The sequence below is a fragment of the Humulus lupulus genome, chromosome 1, assembly GCF_963169125.1.
Source record: "Humulus lupulus chromosome 1, drHumLupu1.1, whole genome shotgun sequence".
Taxonomy (NCBI): Eukaryota; Viridiplantae; Streptophyta; class Magnoliopsida; order Rosales; family Cannabaceae; genus Humulus; species Humulus lupulus.
In genome coordinates this window covers 133,287,309-133,298,468 of record NC_084793.1, presented here as the reverse complement: position 1 = coordinate 133,298,468, position 11,160 = coordinate 133,287,309, and the positions used below count along the sequence as shown (strand labels likewise).

The following is an 11,160-nucleotide window of genomic DNA, read 5'->3' as shown; positions in this document are numbered from 1 at the left end:
AGAAGGATTTCCCAACAGTGAAGAAAGGGGACGTAGGGAAGGTGAACAGCTTGACTCTAGCTCGAGTGTTCACCTTGATGCAGGCAGAGGCCGAGGCTAGTCCCTCGGTGGTGACAGGTCAGCTTTCTAGTGCTGGCTCTCCTTTTACTATATTGATTAACTCTGGTGCTACACATTCATTTGTTTCTAGTAAGGTGATTTATAGACTGTGTAGACCTAGTGAGTACTGTACATCGGGGTTCGGGACTATATTGCCTATAGGGGAATTGGTAGTTTCTAGGAGGTTGATTAGAGCACTGCAAGTGATGGTTGACGGTAGGGAGTTGTGCAGTAGACTAGATTGAGTTAGGCATGGGGACTTTGACATGATTTTGGGCATGGATTGGCTAGTTAGATATGGAGCTACTATTGATTGTAGGAAGAAGATGGCGACCTTTGAGTCGGAGGACGAGGATCCCTTTGTTTTCGTGGGTGCGGTATGTGGACCCCGCGTACCCATGATATCAGCGCTGAGAGCCAGAGACTTATTATAGGGAGGATGTTAGAAATGTGCCCTGAAAGCATATGTAGTAGACATTGTTTTTATGAAATATATAAATGAATTGAATTTGTTATGCATATATTTTATGGACTATATTATTCTATGATAATATTATGTAAATATCAGGAAAATTCCTAAGTTCATATATGTGATTCAAACACGTATTAGTACGAGAGGATTGTGTTTGAGATAAGTGAACTTGAATAGTTCGCAGTAAAATAAAGTTATGGAATCTTTAGATTAATTACTGCAAGTACGGTCCACTAGTATTATGAATACATGTGATCTAGATCCGGATCACTAGTGTGGTAGGACACTTTAGTGGAGGTGCTTTATATATTAGAGAATATATAGAACTGGACCAGATATGTTTATTAATACTTAGTTAAATATCGTTTCGAAGTATTAATTAAATATATCAACTGATGATCATATACAAATAGATCTTAATCCTGAAGTTACTATGAACTCCTGTTTATGTTATATGAGTTCTTTGATTCACTTGTTAGGGTCTGTCAGAATGATCAGGCTAAAAACTTTTGTATTGGGAACTCACTAATATAGATGGCTGGGGACATAGTATACAGATATGGAATCTATACCTTCTCACAAGAGATTGAATGATGGTTCTCTTAAGGGTTGACTTTTGGGACTAAAAGGTTATTGAGCTCAAATTCATAATTTATTATGAATTAACCTTCACTAGTAGAGTCAATGGTACTTAAGGAAACAAGAGATAATTAAAAGGGTAAAACGGTAATTTTATTCCCGATTAATTATGAACCATTATTAGAGGGTCAAGTTGTATGCAATGATTATATCAATGGACGCTTTATGATTATAAAGTACTCAGTAAATGAAATGTCTATAATTACAAGAGTGCAGTCTCATATTTATAGTGGAATAATCATGAGATTAATAAATTAAGATTATTTAATTAAAGAGTTTAATTAATAATCTCAAATTTCTTGGAGATTGGAATTATAGGTCCATAGGTCCCCATAGCGGCTCTATCAACACTGTTCAAGGTAAGAGTTGATATGAAGGGAAAATAGTTTAAAGACATATTTAAGAAGAAACTTGTTCTTCAGGCCAAATATGCAATTATATGATAATAGTGATTAATTAATTAATTACAAATTAGTTGTAGTTAACAAAATTAATTAATATTTAATTATTGTATAATTTTTGAAATTATATTAAATAATTAAATTAATTTTCAAAATTTAATTAAATAATTAATTAATTATAATTTTCGAAATTATAATAAATTAAATATTCATTTTCGAAAATTTTGGATTTAATTAATTGGTAGAATTAATTAAATATCTTTATTTGAGTGGGAGATAATGATCTGATAAGTTCAAATTGGATTTGAATTTAAAAGATTAATATTTATTCAAATAATTAATTATATTTGATAATTAATTAAAAAGATAATTAATTTGAATTAGTTATCAAGTTGTTAGATCTTATCTGACAAAGTAATTTGAATAAATAATTAAATAAAATTTGAAAAACCAATATCCCTAGAAATTGGGAAGCTACACGTTCACACACAGTCCAGGACTGTGTGTGGCGTGTAGGGCCAGCATTTTTCAGGGATGGGATTTTCAATTTTATTTATTTAATTAATTAATTAATGGATAATTCAAAAATTGGTTTTTGGATTTTTTCATTAATAGAATAATTAATTAATTAAAAAGTAAATTATAAAATGGTTACAGATTTATTTTTTAAATTTTGAATATTTTCTGTTAAGTATGACAGATCAGAAAATTATTTAGATATGAGAAGTGAGTGAGACTACTCTGAACATTCGCTCTGTAAAAAATAGAACGATAGTTTTCTCTCCCTGAAAATAAAGAACCAATTCTCAGGCCTATTCTCTTGATCTTATGAGTTGAGTACATCAAGTAGAATCACAAATAAACTATCCTTCATTCTCTATGTGCCCACACATTTCTTGAGGTGTAGGGAACGCTTTGGAAGATCTTGGTGTGAGTACGTGGGAGCGGCTTGGATAGGAAGATCGTTCTAAATACGAAAAGATAGCAATGACACTTGATAGGCTTCAAGAGGTATGAATTCTATCCTTACCTTGTTTATGATTAATGTATGTATATCAATGGATCCGCATATTTAAAGGTAGTTTAAATATGTTACAAAATTTTTGTTGTAAACTGGGCCAACCACACCACCATTCCGCTGCGTATTAGGAAACTCGTTCCTAACAGAGGATGTATAGGCTTTTTGGCTAGTGTGATGGATACTACCAGAGGGTTGCCAGTAGGGCCGGAGGGGACTAGATTAGTTTGTGAGTTCTTGGATGTGTTCCCTGAGGATTTACGAGGACTGCTGCCGCACAGGGAGATTCAGTTCATTATTGAGTTAGCACCAGGGACAGAGCTAGTGTTGAGAGCACCATATAGAATGGCACCGACAGAACTGCAGGAATTGAAGATACAGTTACAGGAGCTTCTCGATTTGGGGTTCATTAGGCCTAGTTTTTTGCCATGGGGTTCTCCGTTGTGAAGAAGAAGGACGGGACTCTGAGGATGTGTATAGATTACAGAGAATTGAACAAGTTGACCATCAATAATAAGTACCCTTTACCAAGGATCGATGACTTGTTCGATCAGCTGCAAGGAAAGACGGTATTCTCAAAGAATGATCTTCGATCTGGTTATCACCAGCTGAGGATCAAGGACGAGGATATATTGAAGACGGCCTTCCGAACGAGGTATGGGCATTTGGTCATGTCGTTTGGTTTGACCAACGCCCCAGCAGCCTTCATGGACTTAATGAACAGGGTGTTCAAGGACTTCTTGGATCAGTTCGTCAATGTCTTCATCGACGACAAATTAGTGTACTCTAGTTCAGAGGCAGAGCACGAGCTACATCTTCGTCAGGTCTTGCAGAGGTTAAGAGAGCACCAGTTGTTCACCAAGTTTAAGAAATGTGAGTTTCGGCTACCAGAAGAGACATTCCTTGGGCATATTGTTGGTGAAGATGGGATTAAGGTGGATCCATCTAAGGTGGAGACAGCGAGAGATTGGCCCAGGCCAAGGAATGCCTCAGAGGTTCGGAGTTTCCTCGGGTTAGCAGGCTACTACAGACGATTTGTGGAAGGGTTCTCGAAGATTGTTGCACCGATGAAAGTATTGACACCGAAAAATTTGAAGTTCGTATGGTCAGACAAGTGTGAGAAAAATTTTCAAGAGTTGAAGCGACGACTTATTACTGCACCTGTGTTGAGTCTTCCTTCAGAGGAAGGAAAGTTTGTGGTTTATTGCGACGCGTTGAGGTTGGGTTTAGGCTGTGTGTTGATGCAGAACGGGAAGGTTATAACTTATGCATTACGACAGCTGAAGGAGTATGAGCAGCGGTATCCTACCCATGATTTGGAGTTAACAGTGGTGGTATTCGCACTGAAGGTTTGGCGGCATTATCTGTACGGGGAGAAGTGCAATATATACACTGATCATAAGAGTTTGAAGTAATTCTTCACATAGAAAGACCTGAACATGAGACAGAGACATTGGCTGGAGTTGGTAAAGGATTATGACTGTAATATTCTTTACCACCCAAAGAAAGCCAATGTAGTGGTGGATGCATTGAGCCAGAGAGGCTCGGGGCAGTTGTTTAGTTCCACTCAAATATCAAGAGATTTAGCTAATGAGATGGCCAGAGCGAGGATAGAATTGGTGGTGGGCCAGTTGGCCAACATTACTCTGCAATCAACCCTACTAGAGTGGATTAAGGAAGGTCAGCTAGTGTATACTCAATTACAAGGGGTTAGAGAGAAGGTATTAGCGGGGGCAGCTAAGGACTATTCTATTTCTGAGGTTGGTCTGCTATGCTATCAGGGTTGGATTTATGTTCTAACTGATGTGGGAATTAGACGTGAGATACTGGATGAATCGCATACTATGCCATACTCACTTCATCTGGGTACCACGAAGATGTATCAGGATCTACGAATGTTGTATTGGTGGCCCGGGATGAAGAAGTATGTGGTGGAGTATGTGGCCAGATGTTTAACCTGTCAGCAGGTGAAAGCTGAGCATAAGCGACCAACAGGGTTACTTCAGCCTTTGGGTATTCCCGAGTGGAAATGGGAGGATATTACGATGGACTTTGTGGGAGGTTTACCCAGCACAATAGGGATTCATGACTCAGTGTGGGTGATAATGGACAGATACACCAAGTCAGCTCATTTTCTTCCAGTGAAGATGTCATATACGATGGATCAGTATTCAGAGTTGTACATGAGGGAGATTGTACGTCTTCACGGGATTCCTAAGTCTATAGTGTCAAACCGGGATCCTATCTTTACCTCCAAGTTTTGGGGTAGTTTACAGAAGGCTATGGGGACTCAATTGAAGTTCAGCACAACCTTCCATCCTCAGGCTGATGGAAAGTCTGAGAGGTTGATTCAGGTGTTGGAGGATATGCTTAGGGCATGCGTGATCAATTTTGAGGGATCTTGGAGTAAGTACCTCCCGTTGATTGAATTTTCATACACAACAGTTATCAATCAACGATTGAAGTGGCTCCATATGAGATGTTATATTGTAGGAGATGTAGATCTCCCATTCATTGGGATGAGATGGGTGAGAGGAAGTATTTGGAGCCGGACATGATTCAGAAGACCAATGAAGCTATTGAGAAGATCCGAGTTAGAATGCTTGCTTCGTAGAGCAGACAGAAAAACTACGCTGATCCTAAGCGTAGGGACATGGAGTTCCAGGTTGGGGACCACATGTTTTTGCGAGTTTCACCACAACGAGGGGTGAGGAGGTTTGGGAAGAAGGGCAAGCTGAGCCCTAGATTTATTGGACCTTTTGAGATCCTGGAGAGGATTGGACAGGTGGCTTACAGGTTAGCCTTGCCACCATCGTTGTCGGGAGTTCATGACGTATTTCATGTTTTTATGCTCCAAAAGTATGTCTCAGATACGACACATGTGTTGAAGTATGAAGACTTGGAATTGCAGACAGATTTGTCCTATGAGGAGCGACCAGTTCAGATTTTAGATCGGAAGGATAAGGTTCTACGGAACAAGACAAGTCCTCTGGTTAAAGTGTTATGGAGGAATAGCAGGGTCGAGGAGGCGACCTGGGAGCTTGAGTTGGCGATGCGAGATTAGTATCCCGAGTTATTCAGGTAAAATTTCGAGGATGAAATTCTCAGTAGGAGGGGGATAGTTGTAATGGCCCAAAAATTACTAATAAGACTTAAGGGCCCTGATTAGTGTGCTGGGAGGCCATAGTTGGTTTATATGTGATTTAAATGATGTAATGCATGATTATGTGATAAGCATGCTATTATGATTATATGGTTATGTGAAATGCATGTTTATGAGTATTAATAAGCATGTGGGCCGTGTTTAGCTTATAAGGGCATATTCGTAATTTTGGCCCATTGAGGGCATAAATGTGATTATTTGTGATAAATAGTTAATACCACATTATTATGTGGATGTATTTGCAGCATATGGCTCCAGACGATCCTAGTGAGCGGTTTAGCGAAATAGTCATGGCAGGAATTTATACCCGGCTCGGGGGAAACATGAGGGTATTTCTGAGAATTTGGGAAATATATTGAAGATTTTAGACATTGGGGAAATATAATTGGTGATTAATTAGATGACTGGATTTAAGTGGTAAACGTTAGGGACATTCGAGGAATTAGAGGGAATTGGGAGCAAATGATCAAAATGCCCTTAGAGTGATTAAAAGACTTGGATTTAATTGGGAGGGCAAAAGGGTCTTTTGGGTTATTAAGGGATATACTTGATTTGTCTGATGTTTTTTAGAGCTTAAGGGGGAAAGTGGTAGAAACTGAAGGAAAGGAAAGGAGAAAGGAAAGAAAGAAGAAAAATAGAGCTCTCTCCCTCTTCCTCACAATTTCTTCTCCTCCCACTCTTCATTGAGACAAAATTCTTTACAGAAAAGTGTTATTGTAATAGATATTATAACATAATTTTCGTATTATTTTAATATTTAGATAAATTTAAATTCTCATTATATATTCATTTATATAACACTAATTTATTCCATTATATTTTAATTTTTTTTATATAATTAAAATTAGCTTTCTAATATATACTAGCATCATCAAATGAAATTGATTTTCAAATAACAAAAAGTAAAAACATTCAACATTGTATTAACAATCCACAAATTAGTTTAAAACATTCAACACTGTCATCAACAACAAAATGTTCTTTAAGTATTCAAGTAGTCTTAAATATTCAACATATTGAAAAGTTACTACTTTCAACACAAAATATTCTACAGCTGCCCAACACAAAGCCTTCAAAATTAAGTATCCTTTTCTATTTCGCTTGTCACATCTGCAAAATAAACAAAGAAATATTTTATTGTTATTATCTAGCATCACAAATTACTTCAAGAAAAATGCTATGGAAATTATATCCAAGAGATGACACCACATACAAAATAATGAATTCACAACTACACCAAAGCAAACAAAGAAACCAAACACTAAATTGTAAGACATTGGTTCTTTTTTGAGTATGAAAATGTACCTCTTGGAATAACTTTTTTAGAAGGCCATGCAACTGTGGAACCAACTGCTTCTTTTATTGTAAGCATCCCATTATTAGGACGAAATAAGTAAGATTCTGGTACAATATCAACATCAACCCATACTCGCATAAAGTCTGATCCAAGAGGCTTTCCATGTACAGTTAAGTTCAGGGTCATGACAAGGTCATTAACACACAGGCTTTTAAAAGAAAACATGCCTTGGTTGAATTTCAGCTCTCTCCATTCCATGTCTTGGTGGAATTGAATAAACCAAAGATGACTTGTTGGAGTATCTTACTCAGATTTTAATTCATAGTTAATGTGAGGTACATTTTCAAGCAGTTTGTTGCTTGGAAAGGTTTTAAAAGAAAGTGAATGGTTCATTGTTTCAAGTGGGCATGTTTGCTCTAGAGTTGGTTTTTATTTTTGACATTGTAAAACTCTATTATATTTACTGAATTTTATGGAATTTGCAGCTTATGCTTTGGATGCAATGATTTTTATGTCTTCATGTTTCATTTTATGTATCTACTATAGGTGCAATACATATGTTCATTCATATATATATGCATATATTTGGATCACCTTCTAAATTCTTTTGAGCCTAATTTTCTATATTTTAGTCAATTTAATATAAAAGAACATACAATACAATACACATATATAGCTTGTTTGACAATTTATTAAATGTTTTTTAGGTTGTCAATAAATATTTATAAGGTATAATTAATAGCATGACTTAACAACAACATACTCTTATTACTTATTTTTCGTACACCTTTATATATATATACAAAGGTATTGTATTTATATGTAAGTTAATTTTCAAATAGTGTGTGAATATGTCTAAGTTGGCTTAATTACAACAACTCAAGAATCCGCCAAATTCAAGGCACCTAATCACATATGTCTAATATTTTTCTACTTTGTTTTTTCTTGTAACCTAATAATTTAGTTAAGACATAAGATACGAATTAGATACAACTTTATTATTAAGAATTGACCTACATTGACATATATGGGGTCTATTATCCATCTATCTATATAAATATATATAGACACAAAGAATAATCTTGGCCAGTATGCACTTAACATATACGGCTACAAAAGCGAGTAAAGCATAGACATTACAAGCCTCTACTAGAACTTATAGCTAGTTTTACCATTTATATTTACTTATTTACAGCCCTATTTCCTTTCTCTTTCTCTTTTCCTTTTTCTTTTCTACTTCTCTTTTTGGGACCTCTACCAAAAATAGAAAAACACATTAGACGTCACTATAAATACCCTCTTTACCCTTGAAGTGTTCATCTCATGTGTTGAGTGAGAAAATTTATTCTGGTTTTCACATATATATTATTGTATTGTTTTATATACATATTATATAGTCTAAATAATTATTTTGTTACAGTTCTTTTCTATTTTATTTTCACAGTCTATTATGTGTTTTTCTTATTTATAGCTTAATTTATAATATATTACGTTTATCTTACCTTTTACTTTTTATTTATAACTCAGTGTATTTTATACAAGTATTATTAAAAAATTATTACTAATTTTGATATTGAATGAATTTATACACACACAAAATACATAAAAGTTAAATCAAATTACACTATAAATTGTATTGTATAGTAATGTTTTGATTATTTGGTTCTCCTATAATTTTGTTCTAGAAAAAGCCAAGTGAGTTAACCTGACAAATTCAACTAATTTATTCTGTTTTATTGAAAAATATTATGGACCAAAATAAAAATAAGAGGAAATTTATGACTGAAAAGCTTACGATTCAATGCAAGCAAGCAAGCAATCAAAAGTGAGTAAGTGAGTGAGATTCAATTGAAGGTGATTAAGATATGTTGCTTCACTAATTGAAGGTGTGGCCAGAGGATGCGGTTGGCAGCACATAGCTGTTTATGTGAACTTGGCAACATTTTATATCATTGGCATGACTGTTGCAGCCATCCTTGCTAAATTTGAATTATATGTCAAGGTAAACATATATTTATATATTATTAATTTCTTATTTCTTGTTTCAATATGAAGTTAATTCTCTCACAATCTCATTCATGGGTTAGAGAAACTTAGAAAAGAAAAAACAAGGCTAATCGAGTTCAGTTGATCAGCCCACCCAGCCTGCCTAATTGGATCAACCCCAAAAATGTCTGGTCATTTTGGGAGCTTAAGACAAAAATACATGTGGGAGCTTTAGAAGATGGAAATAAATATTTTGGTGCACTCTTTTTTGGATTGATTAATGTGATGTTCAATGGCATGGCAGAAATAGCTTAGATCATATTCAAACTTCCTATGTTTTCTTTATGGAGGACATAGTTCTTGCCACTATGGAGGGTACCTTTATCATGTTGAAGAAATGGTCCACAGTTGATTAAGTTGTAATTGTCTGTTGTATAAGTTATGCTTCTCATGTTAAGCCTTGAATAAGGACCTATTATTTATTTGTGGCAATTAAGTCTACAGTGGAATTTAAGCCTTGATTCTCTTAAAATATAATTTAAAAATTTATGGTAGCATCCCGCTTGATTTTGCACTAAGGAATAATTTTGGATGGTTATATATTAGTATAACTTGTTTTTATCTTTGATTATACATTTAATTGTTATTTGAGTTATTTTTCATCAATATTTATGGCTGACAAATTTAATCTATACATATGGAAATAATGAAAACAATATGACTAAATGAAAAATCTAATCTATACATATAATGAAAATTCTAATCTATACATATAAAAGCTTACCTGACCATCTATCAATACCAAGTAAAAAAATTCAAACAACACACAATAAATTTTCTTCCTTATATCACCGCAACACACAAACAAATTTTCCAGAACCTACTTCTCTAATACACACAAGTTTTCAACCTTCCGTTATCACCGCAGCACACAATTTTAATCTCAGAACCTACTACTCTATGGATGAATATTTAAGATATTCAAACTCCTCTAACATTTTTAAGATATTAATAATAAGAGTTAAAAGAACATAATTCCGCACCTCTTGCAATTAATAATCAACTTAATTAACTTTGCAATGCTCCTTGCCAATTCGATCCACAACCTAAAGAATATAATCAATACCTAAAAGATTAATACAAAATTAAAATTAAATGATACAAAAAAACCATAAAATTCATGAAATTACTTCTTATCAATTGAAGGTCAAAATAGTTTATTTGGCAGGGTTAAATCGTTAGAGCTGAACATAAAGATGTGTGTGAAGCCATTATGAAAACATTAAGTGCAAATAACAATCATTCCTCTTAACATGAAGATAAACACAAATGGGTTACTATCACCAGAGAGAAAAAATGGCCCAAAAAGTAATCTGATACTAATATCAAACATCAATATCGATAAATTTACTTGTTTAACTTTCATAATAAGCATTTGATCATGGAAGATCTATAGAAAGACTAAGTATAATAGTCTAATATATTTGCATAAGGAGATTGTGCATATATCATAGAGGAAAATAATGTAAACATCATTGGAAGTAGGTTTACAAAAAAGTATGCAGCAAATTATATTGAGGAGTTTCAAACAAGACAATCTGTTTCTACAAATCTTAAAGCCATATTAGTGGTGGCAGTAAATCTAAACTTTATTCCAAACGTCAAGGTTCGTTCATCCTGTTATGAATTATGCAATCTCATTCTCTCTAGTTTTTCTTCAGATTTCACAAGTGAAAAAATGAGAAGCAGTAGGTGTTGCCAAAAAGCAACCATGAAGTCACATATCTGTTTTAAAAAGCCCCAACAAAAGCCTAGGCTTATGACCCTAACTTGAGGCAGAGAAGTAGAAGGAGAGATCATATATATATATATATAGATGTGAAGGCTGCACTACTGTTGTGAGTGACAAGGTTAAATTTTGTACTTAATAATGAGGTTGCAGCTCATTTTATATAAGAACCAAACTACTGGTCCCCAACAGAACAACATTTTCCCCCTTCATATATATTATTATGTTAAAAACATCGTTGATATTTTGTAAAATTGATGCTTATGAAAATGTCATTTTGATATATTCCAAATAAA

At 34.4% G+C, this 11,160-nt stretch overlaps 1 long non-coding RNA gene across 1 annotated transcript; it reads right to left on the bottom strand.

Moving 5' to 3' along the window:
• Positions 1-6,710: 6,710 nt before the first annotated feature.
• On the bottom strand, positions 6,711-7,236 carry LOC133818518 (uncharacterized). The gene is made up of 2 exons (XR_009885924.1): positions 7,098-7,236; positions 6,711-6,902 (listed from the first exon to the last, which is right to left on the bottom strand). It is a non-coding gene; the product is annotated as an uncharacterized LOC133818518 (long non-coding RNA).
• Positions 7,237-11,160: the final 3,924 nt, after the last annotated feature.